Source organism: Struthio camelus, chromosome 10 (genome assembly GCF_040807025.1).
Source record: "Struthio camelus isolate bStrCam1 chromosome 10, bStrCam1.hap1, whole genome shotgun sequence".
Classification (NCBI taxonomy): Eukaryota; Metazoa; Chordata; class Aves; order Struthioniformes; family Struthionidae; genus Struthio; species Struthio camelus.
Window position 1 is genome coordinate 17,496,857 of NC_090951.1, and position 16,390 is coordinate 17,513,246.

Genomic DNA, 16,390 nt, shown 5'->3' on the forward strand with positions numbered 1-16,390 from the left:
CAGCCACAACCAACTGCATGCTTCTTCTCCCTGCACAATAGGCATGGCTGTTTGTGGTGCCAAGTTCAATAGCTTAAATGTTGTGTCATCACTAAAAATAATATAACTCTGAGCATGGTTAGTAACTGCAGGCTGACCTTCAGCCTTGGCTTTGCTTAATATTGTGGCTTTATGTTTTCCCCTAATTTGTTCAGAACTCTTTGTACCACGAATTATTAATCTATAACTAAAACATTGTCCTTGGTGTTCATCTAGCTGACGATATTTGGAACCAAAGCAAATCTATTATCTTTTCTTTGAATTTTGTAAGCATGTTCATTCCAGCTCTTTATTCAGCTTCCTCCTCCTACAGATTTCAGTGCAAACTGTACAAGAAAAAAAGGAACTGTTTATTTAGGATTACTGCTTAAAATCACATCCCATCTATGATGCATTTTAAAGTTCTGTGAAAAGGTTCTCCTTAAAATTAACAAAGTCAAAGTACCAACCCCAGTTCTATACCCTTATTCCTGCCAAGCAGTATAGTAATTTTCAGTGTGAATACAGGAGGGAAAATCTTTACAAATGACAAATGTTACTAGGTAATATTAAATGGTAAATCTGACATCAGTTAGGAAGTATGTTTTACCAGTGAAAGAAATCAAAATTCCTGATGCTGTAAGAAAAACTGAGTTTCAGAAAAAATGAAGCTATAAGAAAAAATGGTGGACATGGCAGAGATCAGAGAAAACCACACAAAGTAGGTCTGAATATGTTAATACAGTGTTTGAGTATCATCAATAGTATAAAGCCTTTGAAACCAAAGCATATACACCATGGAAAAAGTTATGCAGTGATGATTTACCTCTAAGGATTTCAACTTTAGTAAGTGGCTTTTTATTTAAGCATTGGGATAACCTGTTTTCCTTACTTGCTAGAATAAGAACTTACTTGCCAAGATGAATGCTTAGAGATAACTACAGACAGCCTGAAACTTGCAGGCGTTACTTCTGTTACTTGGAAAACTGCAACTATTATTATATACCATTTATTCCTTCTACAGAGTAAAAATGCCAAGAAAGGTTTTCAAGAACTATCCAGTCTTTATTTTGACACAAAACACTCAAAATGGCTTAAATGGATGCTTATGCTAGCATTTTTATACAGGTTTTAGACTAGACCTTATGGTAACTCATTAGCTTAGCATTTTTACACAGAATTTTGAGTTAGCCATTCTCCTGCGTGTCCGTGAAAAGACTAAGCAAATAGAAGCAGGTCATTTTCTGCTGTTTGCAAATCCCTAGAGAATGAAAACAAGTCTCCTTAGACTATCAAGAGAACTACATGTTTTTGCTTTACTGTTAACATAACAAATATAATTTTCCCAAAGCACTCTTAAAAAAAATTTCTCCATCTTATATTTCCTCTGTAGAAAAATAATGTGTGTATAAACAGTGAGAAGGGATGATTGCTTCTTTTAAGTGATAAAATCATACTATAGCAATATTATGACACTCAAATATTGGGATATTTCTTCTAAATTGCATTTCTATGCTTACCATTGGTCCCACAAAACAGATAGTATAAAGAAAACAGCCTTTTAAAAAAATTAATCCACTTATCAGCATCTGGAACCAAGAAGTGTGAAACTAAGGCTGAAAGAATCTAAACTCCCTCCCTGCCTTTCTTTGCCTCATCTCCATCACGGACACTGATTTTTATGTGTGCCGATAACTTACCAGAAAGCCTCTGGGGGAATCACAGATATAATTTGGAGCCCTTAGAACAAGAACACTAGCTCTTGTTATACAAAGCTCTGAATCAATGAGCTCCTTAAGTGAGATATGTGGTGATCCCTACACTGCTGTCTTGTTCTGTGGCTACAGACTCAGTGGTTTCTTCCTTCATGAGCTCAACAGTGTGCAGAAATTTACTTTTGGGAAATATATTCCTGCATATTCCAGAAACCAGCAATACTTTTATGTTGCAGTAGCTGACATAGGTAGTTACACAAGAAACACTTGAATGCATAAAATTAAGGGAAGAGAACAGAAACAGAGTGACCACTGCCACCTACTCCCATCATGCACACATATACATTGCAGGCTACTGCTTATTGACACCCACCAGGGTCCCACAGCATTAGGGCAGTCCAAGCAAAACACGTTATATAGACTTAACAAGGTGAAAACACCAAACTATCACAAACATCGTAATTGTTCACTGAAAAAATGACAGAGGGCCAGATTCTGCCTTAAAACTCTAGTGGGACAAATTTACTAGCGGTGTGAATTCAGGCCCAAACTTAAATTTGAATGTGTAAATTATATCTTTGGCACTCCCAACTGATAGACACCTGCAAATCTGTGGGAGCTTAAGCTACTGTACAGATGATTAGATTCAATTTCATTGCGTGTCAAAAACTAACTTACTACAAGTGAGGACACAGACTACATTAGGCATTTAAAGAGGAGGTCTCAAGGGAAGACAATGCACTTGAATATTCAGCACATTTTAGGGATAGGTCTGGAATGTAGGATGTGGATTTTGTGAAAGGGAAAGGATGAGGTGGCAGCGAAGAACTCAGAGCTGGAGCAAATGTGAGGGTAAAATAGAATAGAAATAGTGAACCATCTGCTTTCTAATGAAAACAGCTCTACTTGTCAGCAACATCTAGAAAAAATGATTTCTTGGAGTGTGTAACTGAGGGAAGTAGCTTTTTTGCTATATGAGGTAATACACTCGAATGATGTATGACTTAGATAATAGTGCGGGTTAATGATCTTCAGCTGGATCAGGGAGTAAAACAAAGTAATTTCATAATATAGAACATGATGGATTAAATCATGTTAATACTGGGTATATACATTAAAGAAAATGATCTTTCTGGCATACTAAATGGCAAAATAAAAAGCACTTTTAGTAAGTTATATGATTAATTAGTCTGCCCTTTTATTTATGTGCCATGATAAAGTAAAATGTACTTCTTCTGGTTACCTCCCAGGCAATTATTCTAAAAGTTATATTGAATGCACCAGCTTCATTGTATTGCACCAGTCCATCAGCAACAGCAAAGTAGGTCTCTGTCTTTGTTTTAAGCTAAGGATTCTCTTTTTAACTCTCCCTTCCATGTCCCCCTTGCTAGAGGTTTGTTGGTTTCTTATTTATATATTTTTCAACTCACAGAAAGATGAGTTGGAACACAATATGTAAAGAGAACTCGAGAGAATGCAAAATAAAAAATGATACACTTTATAATTCAGATGTAACACAGGCCAATATTTGAATATCGGAATGCAAACACTCCAAAGTCCATCCAAATTCTGAACTTTTCCACTTCCTGCCTATATGACTTAACTGGATATCCTACAAATTCCCACCAGATTTCCAGAGGATCAGTCACATCCAAAATTGCTTGGAAACAAGTTGGAGATTTTTAAAGGAGATTTCAAATGAAAGTAAAAATCTCAAATTTCAGAAATAACAGTAGCTATAGAGGGACAAATACTATTTTTGAAAAGAGAATTGTGTCCCATCCAGTCTCATTTTACATCCTATCCAGAAATTATGGCAAGGAGGTAAGGCACAGAAGTTTTCTGCAGTACCAAATTTACCTAGAAGAAAGAAAAAAATACCACTAGCACTGAATTTACCTGGAAGTGTCACAGTGACATTTCCTAAGCGAATATATGCTCTGTCTTGAGCTCCCACCAGGACACTGTCTTCCAAAACTGACTACAGCTGTTCTTTGGGGTAGAGTAATGTCTTATGATCCTGTAGAAATTGACAAAACACAAAAGATAAGCAAAAGTTCATTTCACTTATTCATTGTTTTTTAAAATCTGGGTAACATGGACAATCTGAAAAACCATAGACCTGGGCAATTATAAAATGCTAAATTCAAAATTCAGATGATAAGTATCTTTGACAGAAATAGAAGTTGTTTCATAGGACGAGGGTTTCGGGACTTTCATGGATTTACCCTACAGACATGCATGGAGAAGCAAATCCTGATTTTAAAACACTAGGCTGAAGGAAATAACTTTTAAAAAAATAACCAGCTAAGAAGAACTACTCCTTTTTTTTTTTTGATTTGTTTTAGTTTGTGCCAGACATCTGTCTATTACAGCAAATGCTTTTAAGTTTCTACACAAAATATCCCTGGGATTCTAATGCTGGATTCTCTCACCCAGAGTCCACTCACTGGTACAGAGTCCATATTTCCTGATTAATGTTTTGTTTGCAACATCACTAATGCTTTCTTCCCACTCCAGGGCTTTACCTTCTCCACTGTGATGTGAAGCATGTCTCCACTGAAAATTAATTAACTGATAGCAAATATAAATCCATGTATTTTCAACATTTGTTTCACCAGTGCATTCTGAGCTTATGTCCGAGCAAAGGCAATGCTCTGTCATCAAGCTGCATAATGGCACTTTCCATATCATCTCATTTTAGCATGTATTTTAGTATACCTTCATTCTCCCGGTACTGCTATCCCTACATTTAATTCTCATCAGCATTCATGGCAGAGCACTGTGCAGTTTGCAGGCCTCTCAATTTGCTGTTTTGTGTAGAAAGAGGCCCACAAACTTTCCTCTTGTCAAAGAAATCTTGCTAATATCATTCTTTTTTAACAATCAACATCCCCAAAATTATTCTGGACACCTTTATTAAATGATCCTCTTCATTACAAGGGAAACATTAAAGGTATTAATCCAAAAGACTTTTACATGCTATTCAGCAGCATCACATCTATGCTACTTTTTGAAGGGTGCAGATTTATGGTAAATACCAGCTTTAGCTTACCAGTTTATTTCAATAAAACCTATAGCTGTTAACAATTTTTTTATATATTTCTAAGAAGCTTCTGAGCCTAGAAACACAGAATACATACAGAAGTTCATAAATCAAAAAGACCCAATCACCTATATTCAACTAGTAACTAAACGGTAAAATATATTTTTAAGGCATGTGAACTATTAATTGGTGGTGAAACTGCTGTAAGAATGTAGAAAATGGGTGAAATGTATCATAGGAAAACAGTGTAGAAGCACAGCTTCTCCAAAGTGTTGGTCTAAAATAACATTCAATTATTGCTACATTTTAAACTTTGTAGAATATAACACCATGTAGAAGTGTAATTTTAAAATTAGTGTTTGCAAGTGCCTGTGATGTAGGTGAGGGTGTTTAACAAACAGCAGGCTTTGATCCTAAAATTACATTAATTTATTTGCTGCAACAGAATTAGGTTGATCAGTTATTGTTCAAACTAATTTGTTAAACAAAAGATCAGCTTTTGTACTACAAAAAAAAAAAAATCTTAAGAGCAGTGTTGCTGCTCTTGTACTCCATTACTGTTGACAAGACTCAACTAGGAATGCAAGATATGTATAAAGAGTAATTTTGTCTCATTAAACAACAACACTAGTGGTTCCTCTTCATCTCCTTAATTCATTTCTTATAGTTTTTCTTGTCACATCCACTTGTTTTATGGCTTACTAACTTGCAAGTTATGGTCGTAATTTATGGTCAAAATTGAGTGGTAGCAAATCACAGAATATTTTCATTGATTACCCTAAATTGTCTAATCTCCTGTATGTTTTTAGGACTTGATTGGGTGGTATTTACTGATTGCCTTCATCTAATTTAAAAATCAATCAATAGCAACAATGAGAGGTGGTGGATAAATCGAGTCTAATACAGCATAACTGCAGCAAATACCCATCAAAGGCTCATTCTCAATCAAATTTGTGGGAAGTTTTAATACATAAACCAAAATGTCTAAAAGCCTTACTTCCAGAGCACATCATTTTAAAACTGTGCTCTGCAATGTGACATCTTATTGCTCTTATGCTGTCTATTTAGGGTGATTTTCCACTGCTAAAATGAACATATTTCAGTACAATAAAACTGTAGCAAACAAGAAAAAAATGTGATCAGCTTTGGTTTAAAGGCACTTTGTTTCATCTTCCTCAATATTTTCTGTGTATAATAATGGGAATTAACATAACATCAGCTTTTCTTATAAACTGTGTGCATTTTCCCAGAGATAAACATTCTAATAAGTATCTTGATGGGAAATGTGTTTTCTACTTTGAGAAATCAATTCATTAAAATTGTTCCTTACATTGTTCTTTTTTTAAGCATCATTTGTTTCCTGAGGTTTTGGATAGCAGATATGAAAGAAACTATCTGGAAGGCAGTATTTTAATTTATTGACAATACAAGACATATCATGCAGCAAAAACAGGCAGAAAGCAAAGGCAAAGCTTCTTTTCTTTCTCAAGTGATGGCAATACAAACTTAAAATGCATCTTTCTAATCTGCCATGAGAAAAGAAGACACAAAATACCATTTTTATTTCTGAGCTGTGCCTAGATCTCAAGTTTACATTAAGTTTTCTATAGGCACATGGAGGCAAACGTTAAACAAACTGAGGTCAGAATTATGCCTTCATTTACATCAGGCTGAGGAGCTGGTTCAATAGCCTGGAAACACACGCTAAAACTGGCTTTTATTCTTGAAAGAATTGTAATCTGTAACCCAGGAACATCTGTTTAGTATAAGAATTTACTTAGCAAATATTGAATGTGTATAGTTAAGGAGATTCAGCTTTTAATTCTTGACAAGATGGTATGTATGATGCTACATACTCCCTGTGCAATGAAAGTTCTGACTTGCGCCTCCAGGTGTTAATATATGACCAGTGAGGGAGCAGAATTTGGAGCTTTTGGACTTCTCTGCAGTTTTGAAGTTATTCGATTTTAATTAGAGTCAAGGGTGCTCATTGTCAGATAGACATTCTTTTTCACTGTATTTAAACTCAAATATCTAGGATACGGTGTACAGTCAGGGAACAAATTCTGGATCATTACATAAGAAGTCAAAACTGTATTTCACGAAAGACGTGCATTGAACAGAATTTTAAAAGAGAGCGCTATATCCTGCCCTAAATATTAAAAAAGGACAAAGGTTCTGGATTAATCAGAATGAAAACTCTGAAATTATACGCAATAAGAAGTAGAAATTCCTTGTTCTGTCTTAATTTTACAGCTGACTACCCTTTGTCAACACCCATGATACTTAATTCTTGCACAGCCCAGACAAAAATACGGATACTTTACCCTTGTATTCTTTCACAGCCATATTTTCTTTCATGCCAAAGTATAGTGTCTCATATTTTTAAAGATTACTCCTCTTAATTCATCCTCCTCTACACTAAATTCATCCTCCTCTACACTTTTTGATTTTGTGTGGGATTACAAGAAGAATGGGATAGTGCTGAGGTATTAAAGCAAAGGCATTTTTCTCATGTCTGCTACACTTTCTAACCAAAAGAGGGAAGTGTAAGGCATCTTTTGAGGTAGATTTCTCTCTTCTGAAAACAAGGTCCAGGAGGTCTGGATGGATCTGAAATGAGATTTGGATGAATATTCCAGATTTTGGTACTTATTTGAAGAAAGTACAAGTTACCTGGCTATAATCCACCATTAGTACAAACAAAACTGTGGGTGTGCACCAGATGAGGCAAACATCACCACTCTGGAAAGGAATTCTCCTGCTCCAATCAATTTTAAAGTATTCTTGTTGCTAAACACTTTAAAAAAAATCTCAGGGCTAAGCAACAGATTGCAGTGCACATTACAAATATAAAAGACAACCACCAAAGAGAACCCTACCAGCAGTCCGCTGTTTATTAAAATTCTGACATTCTGAGGTATCTCCTTGCCAAGGGCCCTCTTACGATGACATCTGTACGCTTGTCAGTACATTGCAGTTCACATTACTTACATAAACATGCCATAGGGAAACCATGACTGATATAATTTTTATAAGATTGAAAGGTAGCCATTGTGATCATTAAAACAAACCTGAGAGAGCCTTCCTGATGATGGAATAGATTCAGTTACTTCTTCCTTCTCTGTGGGTCATTACTTAAAAGGGGGAAGGTGGGGGAGGAGGGAGAGAAGGCCACATACTGCAGGTGTTTTATCCTTTGTAAGGAGACTGCACTGAGACAAATGATTCTAGCTGGCATTTTGTACACACCGGAGATTGCTTATCGATCCAGATCAGAATATTCAGGCTGGCCCCGGGGAAAAGGCAGAGTATTTTCTGAGGGAGTTAATAACCTGGCAGCTGAGCTGTCTTGTCCAATTCACTGAACCTAGGGCTCTAATCAGGCCAGAGTTTCTTATTTTGAGAAATCTTGCCATATGTGTCTGCTAGCTGCCTTCCACTCTATTGGACCAGTGACAGTGATTGAAATGACAGCCTATAGATAGAGCCTAATCAAATTGTTTATTATCAGCCTAAATCAATATGTATAGATTGTTGAAACATCACTGTCAGGCCATGGAAAAGTCATACTAATACTAGATGCTCCAGATGTAATTCTAAAATGTATTTTTCCATCCTAAATTACATTTGAATTTAACAGAGTAAAAGAAATTATAATAGCATATGGGACAGTGAAAAATATACATGTTTACACATTCCAATAAACTAACATTAACGATTAATGCTAAAACGTCATATTGTGCACTGCTTAAAGATGTGCTTCTGGTACACAGGAGAGGCAACAAAGGTTTGGGAAAGCAAAAAAGGGATTAAAAGGAAAAGTATTTTGCCTTCTGTGTAGAAAGGGAAAAATCTCACACAGGTTTCTGTAAACATTTTCTGCAGGGAGAAACAAATTTCAACGCACCTAAAAGCAACTTTTGAGGCAGCCACACTACAGACAGAAAAAATACAGTAACATGAATTCCTTCAATACTACACAGCTCTTCTAAAAGCCTTCAAAAGAGCTTGGAACATGAAGTCTAACGATTTGATAGGGAGTTCATCAGGACAAACAACTTACATTCTGGTTTGGAAGCGAGAGAATGCAATTGCAAGCATCTAAAATTTAACCTAAGAGCTGATTTCATAAAGAAAGCTACATTTTCTGTAGCCTCTTGGGAACTCTTTTTGCGCAGAAAAGCTATAAATGTATTATATGGTGAACAACAGAAATTATTTAATATCATGCAATGGATCAGATTCTATAGGCTTAATTAACACCTCAAGGGACTCAAACACAAAAAAAAAAAATAGATAGAGAAAGGATATTCCTGGCAGCATGGCACTAGATGGAACTACCTCAGCCTCAGAAGAGGTCAAGTAATCATTTTGGCCCCATGAAGCTCACCTGACCAGTACGTGTGTGAAATTCTTCTCTAGCGTAATTGACCTGAAATGGATAATCACTTGAGGGTTTGCGGCCCAGAAAGAGTCTATTGTGCATTTTGTAACTTTTGAAGTCAGTCTACCGGCTGAATTTTGCACTACCTAATGTGTCCTGTAGAATAATTTATTGCCTTGGCCTGCAACAAAAGAATTTTAGGAACTATTTTGAAGCACTCTAACACAGTAAAGGGGCCTTAGCCTTAGTGAATGATACTTTTTGCCCCAAAGAATGGTGTAAAACAGCCTTCAGGTTAATTAATATTTGCAGTGTAATACACTCCTGTGTGAATATCATTTGTATGTTGTGGTTATTGAATTGAGTTACTTTGCCAAGTACGTAGCTTCAAATGTAAAACAACTTTCAGCATTACAGCATATGTGTTAATAAAAATAATATTGCCCCGTAGGTTGTATTGGTTTGAAGTGGTGTGTTTTTCCTTGGATAAAATGTACTTTTCTTACTGTGTGCACTCAAAGCTCTCCAAACAGCAATTATCTTTGGCTGACTGATTCTAGGAATTTTCCTATTACACTCAAAATAAGATTTTTTTCATTGCATTTTTAAGAAATAAAGGTACTTATTCAGCATAAAGCTTTAGCATATAATTATTTCTAAGCATATGCTTAAGTCCCTCCTGAGTCAGGAAAGAGGCTAAGCAGATGCCTCGCTTTAAGCATATCCTTAACTCCTAAATGACTACAGTGGGACTATCTCTTGTCTAAAGTTTAGAATATACTTGTGGCATACTCATGGCTACATGCACACTATGAATACAGGTGGCTAAGTTTGGTCCACAGCTGGCACAAAAACAAAATTAAACATTACTTTAAAAGTGTTTTGACCAAAATCCAGCAAAGCACTTAGGTCTACTCACAGTGCTGATTTAACTATCTCAGTTTATAGTTACACTGGTGCAATTTCCTAGCATGGACACAGTTCTACTAGTATTTATTTTGGCATAACTTACCATGACACTTTTACAGAAATGAATGCCACTGAAAGTCATGGTAGCATACGGTAAACCTGCCAGAGATAAAACCAAAATCCAATAAACTGAAAATGCAGCAGTCAGAGGGGCATCAAGAAATGTAAAATATTCTACTACATGAAAATTTTCTGTGACAGCTTTGTGTAAATGCATAATGAAATTTAAACTCACATATTCTCTCCCCACAGTATCCTCCCTGTTCCCTAAACATGGTTAACCTGCCTGGGGATGTATTTCAATGACACAGTGAGAAGAAGGGTGCCACTAGGACCTTTGCCTTCTTTGATGCGGAAGTTAGAAAATCTGCAGTGAATGATGCTGGAAAAAAACTCATGATTTTCATCATGGTTGTTCAACCATTGTAGTTCATTTTCCTCCCTCTTTGGCAACAGCCTTTTTACAATCCTGTAAGACCTTTGTTCCTTTTTTCTTCCCTTACCACCAAGGGACAGGCAGAATCCTACCAAACACAACCTTCACAAGAAGTCACTCACTGATTGTGTCCTCTTATTTTCTGGGTCTCTGGCTATAGACTGCAGGGTCTGCTATTGAGAAGTGCTGAGCCTTTATGGCTCAAAATGAAATGATAAGTGATTTAAATAGAGAGAGAATGCTAAATCATCTGCAAAATAGGAACTTTAGTGCATCATTCTTTTCACAACTGGGCATTTCCTGTGAAATAGATATTACATTTTTGACTGACACTCATTTCAAATTAAAGATGATTATTAATTTTCCCTTGCAGTTCTGTGCCTGAAACACCCCTGCATCTAACATTGTGGAAACAAGTTCATTACCACTCATGAAATGAACAGAAAATCACTTGACTGCAAAACTTCTGATCTACCCCAACTGTATTTGACAAACACATTTGACCCATATTTCTCAAACGCTGGCAGTTAAGTGAGATGTTTTTATTATTATGCGTGACTGTTAAAATGGCCCTCTTAGCTTTTGCACCTTGAGATCTTTCATTATCCAGTTCCAATGTGTGAAACTTCTTTGTCAATCCTTCAAAATTTTCAACAGTTCAGTGGTGGTTTTCCAAGCACACTTTTGCCAGCATGCTGCTATTCATATCTGCATTGGTATCGCAAATAGTAACTCCTTCCAGGGAGTGTCGATGAAATGTCTAAATTATATCTTGTATACCTTAAGACTCACTGAACTGGATATGCTCTAATTGTTGAGTTGAAATGTGGCAGCCTATTTTAGGTTTTGTATGGCATGCAGTGAAATCCCTGTCACAGTTTTTTGACTCTGATGCAAATGTATTCTTTTTGTATCATTTGTTTGCTTTTGTCAAATTTCAATGCAGCCAAGTGACTCAAGAGAATAGAACGCACCATTTTTTTCATTTTCAAACGATCTTCAAGGGAAGAATTTGACTACAAAGGGCAATAAAAATGAAGAAAGATTACTGATTTTATTAAGTATTATTTGTAATGCTTAATAGTGGTCAACAGTGTCACTGTTATCCAGCTTTCCAAAACTTATGTCTCTGTTAGGGATATTGTGTACTTTCAGGGAGTATACATAATAGACTAGTACTAGCTTGGGGAAGGACTGTGTCCAAGACCCCCCTATACATCCAGCAGAATTCTTATTTGCACCATACTTAATGCTTCAATCATTCAATTTCTCTAGGTCTGCTTACTTTCTTTTTTGTTTCTTTTATTTTTATTATGGGTTGGTTTGCTTTGTTTATGCTGTAAAACGGGATGTAAAACTAAGTACTACTGATACAAGGTCTACAGGTTTCTTTGTTGCTTTTTCCCCCACCTTGATTAGTACAAACACCAAACATATTAAAAGAAGATGTAAGATGTGCATCATAGTGACTTCTCATCCCATTCAAAGAACACTATGATTGCAAATTAAAGCCTTCCAGAGACACAAAATGACAGTATTAGAGTGAGTAGTGTGAACTTTGCCCTGTCCTTTCTTTATAAACATCTCAACAGTCATTGTGTTATTTACCTTTTTGCATTATAGGATTGTTGGCATCTTCCATTAAATGCATCACTGTATTTTAGTATATGGACCTACTCAATGAGTGACTACTAATCCCCAAATATGCTTTTTTCTAACTGTATATAAGAGCACAGAATAAAAATATTTTTATGCAATAAGTACTTACACTGATCTTTACTATACCCTATGTAACTGCTATAATTTTCTACATGAAATAATTCTACCGAAAGAGAGAATAGCAGCAGTTTAGCCTGTTTTTCTGATAGCCTCTGGCAAGCCACTTTCAGTTTTCTTGGAAACTATAAAGAATTTAACAACTTCCCTTTCTGTCATATGAGCCATACAGCCAGTGACTCTAAGATTAAGCAGATTTCTTCACTACCAGCAAACAAAGTCTTATGTTGAACTATTTCTGGTTTTTCAGATGTGTTGTGATGTTGCTAAATAAATCCAGTACTGTCACAACAAAGCTTTACTTGTGCTCGGGCTCACAAACTTTGCAACCTAAATGTCAGAACTAAAAAATTACTATTTCAGTGAGAACGGGAAATATAGTATAATTTAGCCCCATGCCTACAAAACCTCTACACATAATCCTGTGTCACTGTGGAGGCACAAATAATTGATGCACTGTACAAATCAGGCCTGCAAATATGTGTGCCTTCCAAACTGTGCTTCAAACCTCATTACATTTAATAGTTCCGTACCAGAATGCCAAGTCCCCCAACAAAAATTCTGGCTAGATTTATGTACTTCAAAAAAATAGTACTGAAGCACTGCAATACAGAAAAGTGTAATATTAGAAGGTTCTAAATTCAAACTACGTTTCAGCAGCATAAAGGTGGATTAATCAAGAACTGTGATGGTGAACTTCCAGAAGATAGGATTTAAGAAGTGAAATCCATTCCAACAGTGCAGAGCCACAGTGCTTGTTTTAATTATGGCATGTTGTCTCCATCAATTGGAAAAACTGTTGATGTGATTCTTTACAGAAAGCACTGGCAACCATCCTTCTGCATATTCTGCACTCCCATGCTTTGCATGGAGTTATATCCAGGAGAGATGACATGTGATCCCCTGGACAGTCCACACAGTTCTGGAAAGTGAATCCTCTGCTGACCCCTTACTTTGCTTTAACATGAGATACAGTGATAGTGAGGATGCTGATCTGACATGTTGGGGTAGATCTGTAGAAGCGTAAACTAGCCCTGAATTAGTATCAATATACTTTTACCTCTTACTAGAATGAGGTGGGTACAACTTTGAAAAAAAATAAATAAAAGGGGACTTCTGAAACACTTTGTGGAGCTTACTTGGGTAAACACTGAGGAGAGAACCAGGGATTTTGTCTGCAGAGAGAGAATTATCTGAATTGTCTGGAAAAATTCATTGACCTCGTCAGGTTGTGTGGAGTTTGTGATCAAATACAGCCCCAGGCTCTCCTGCCTTATGCACTTGTGCATCCTGCTCAGAACATGTAGACCAATAGAAAAAAAAAATTAGTTTACAACAATAAACACCATGTAGGACTGTATTTGAACAGGCATGTATGAGCTGCTTTTTTTCAGGTGGCTTGGAAATACTATATTCAAGGTTTGTTAGGTATAAATTTACAGACAGCACATGCAAAGAATTTTAAGGTTACAATATTCAATTATTTTAAGTAGAAAGTCACTGAGTACATCAATGCTACAACAATACAAATTAATCAAAGAGGAAAAAGTAAAGTAATTAAAGCTGAGCAGTGAGACTGATGAATTCAGATGGAAAGGAAACTTCTGCAATGCATATTCAAGAGCCTGAGTAATTAGGTGTAGCTCTAGAAAGATTGTTGATGTGCCCATTATTGTATATCTATGAAATCTACTTCATTGAGGAACCAAGTACGTTGTTTTTCTGGCTCACTCCAGATAACTACACAAAATTAGGGAGGAAAAATGGTCTTGTGTTTTAGAGCATGGAACAGGAGATAAGAAACCTCTTGAATCTTATGACTTCCTGTATGATTCTGGAAAAATGACTTCATTTCCCGTCTGTAAAATAGTTTAACAACTCTTCCTGTGCTAGGTGTACAAGGAGGACAAATACACAAGGAACCCTCAGATGGGTAGCATAGAGATGAGTAATATTATAGCGTTAAGTGTACAACTGCAAAACTCTCGAAGGCCATGAGTTTTTCATATAATCAAAAGTGGCATTTACATTGACCTCTGTCTCCCACTATCACAAATATGTATGTTTGCAAAAATCCCGCATGTGCTTCCTTGCTCTTACTAGGCAGAAACTAATATTTCTAGTCAATCAAGAGCCTGAACCAAATTCTCATAGGCGCCTTATCTGAGGAAGTCCACCTCAAGAAAGTTTGTACTCGGTTCTGCAAAGTGTTGTCAGTATCGTCAGTAATTCTAAGTCTAATTGTTGTCAGTATTGTAAGTATAATTTTGGTGAATAATTATTGTCATTACTGTTGTAAGCATTGTCAGTGTTGGTTCCATTTGAGAGGATCTGAATTTCTGCAGTAACTTTTAAAATGAAAGACGCGTTAAGTTTAACCTTGTGAAATTAGGAGCGCCTCCACACACTGTTTCAGAGCATCTAGGTCAGGCCTTTGGTCTGAACTGCTTTCCTAACTCCCTTTTTTGCTCTTTTTCTATGTTAACTATAGCAAAGTCAGGATCATTAAGCATAAATTACTCTTTTTGCATACTTACCCAGTTTTCCAAGTCACTTCTCAAAAGCTGGCATCTAAATTCATCCCAGCATTCCAAGGTGGAGAAATCAGACTAACAAAATGAATTTGATGAAACTGTATTCCTTAAGTAATGACAGTTTGTTTTCTTCTAAATATGGATTCCAATTTATGTTTGGCACTATGCAATTTCTGGATACGCCTCTAATTCCAAACAACTTAGTAATTAAGGTATCACTCCAGCGAGTAAGACTCCTTAATGAGCCCACAGAGATTCACAGTTGAGCAGTATGTAACTATAGCATGTATTTGCAACTCTCTAGCAGGGTCTGGATTGTCACATAAGGAAATATTTTAAATAAACGTCATAATTTTAACTATTTATCCTAAGGTAATACTGCAATTAGGAGTAGTCTCCACTTACTGCATTCTGTCCAAACGTGGGTCTAGGCTGGCTCTCCTTTGGGACAAACATGCTAAGTGATACAAAGCAGACAAAGGGCAAGAGATCAGTGTTATAACATGGAAGTAAGAGAGCATGATGAAGATTTTATATGCTTCATTTAGTAGAAATTTTCTGGTTTTTACCTTTTCTTAAGTGAGGGGATACTTAAGGTGATGAAACATAAATTTTTAGAGACTAATATACGTAGTAGTTGAACTATATCGAGTCATTTTTGCTGGAATTCTTTGTAATAGACATGGACAATGATAACTTCAAAATATGAGATTAGCACTAAGACTGAGCATATAAGGAAGCTTATGTAATAATCTTATCCTGTGAATTCAAACGATACAAAAACAAGAAGTCACCCTGTATTCCTTGACAATAATGTAGTAAATTATTGTTATGACATAACAACAGAAGGAAAGAAAAGAAGAAAAGAGTGTAGAACAGCAGCTTGAATCAAAATACTGATGAGGCAACATATTTATAAAAGAAAGTCATCTAATTCTTTATGTCTTTGAAAATATCTAGTGTTCCTCCTCCCTCAGGCTTCGTTTCCCTGCAATTATTGCAATTGTTTTTAGGTGGAGAGGTAGTCAATTCCACTCTCCCTCACTACCTGATGCTTACTTAAAACTTGCAGTTTTAAAAATACTTCACTCAATAAAGAACAGTGATCAAAGCATCGGTCTATCTAAAACATTTCTTCTATCAGTGTTTCATAATAGAAAGTCACATAAAATCCTTACCTGAATGCATATGGATTTGACTAGATCTTTCAGTTTCCAAGGTGTCACTGTATGAATGGAAGATCAGTTTTATGTTTGTCCTCTTGTTTCTCTGAAACTGTCAATGAGCCTATGAAATGGAAAGTGTGCCACATACATAATTAAACATTATCCTGTGCAAACTTTCTATTACTATTTGCCTTTTCTAACAGGAACAATACATACACCATACTGACAGTACTTTAGACAGCTAATACACGATGCCCTCAAGAGTTTAACCTCATCTTCAAAATAAATTACAAATACTAGATAGTTTCTAATATGGTAGCTAAAGCTAAGCCTTTTAAGGAAC

General features: G+C 36.0%; 1 long non-coding RNA gene across 3 annotated transcripts in view; it reads right to left on the reverse strand.

The window, feature by feature from the left end:
- Positions 1–16,390, reverse strand: part of LOC104146321 (uncharacterized) — a 115,383-nt gene that overhangs the window by 88,725 nt on the left and 10,268 nt on the right. For all 3 annotated transcript variants that reach the window (XR_694619.2, XR_011143202.1, XR_011143203.1), the window contains exons 6-9: positions 16,060–16,168; positions 15,287–15,338; positions 10,179–10,234; positions 3,633–3,753 (exon numbers count right to left, since the gene is read on the reverse strand). This is a non-coding gene — a long non-coding RNA (uncharacterized lncRNA). The remainder of the gene's footprint in view (positions 1–3,632; positions 3,754–10,178; positions 10,235–15,286; positions 15,339–16,059; positions 16,169–16,390) is intronic.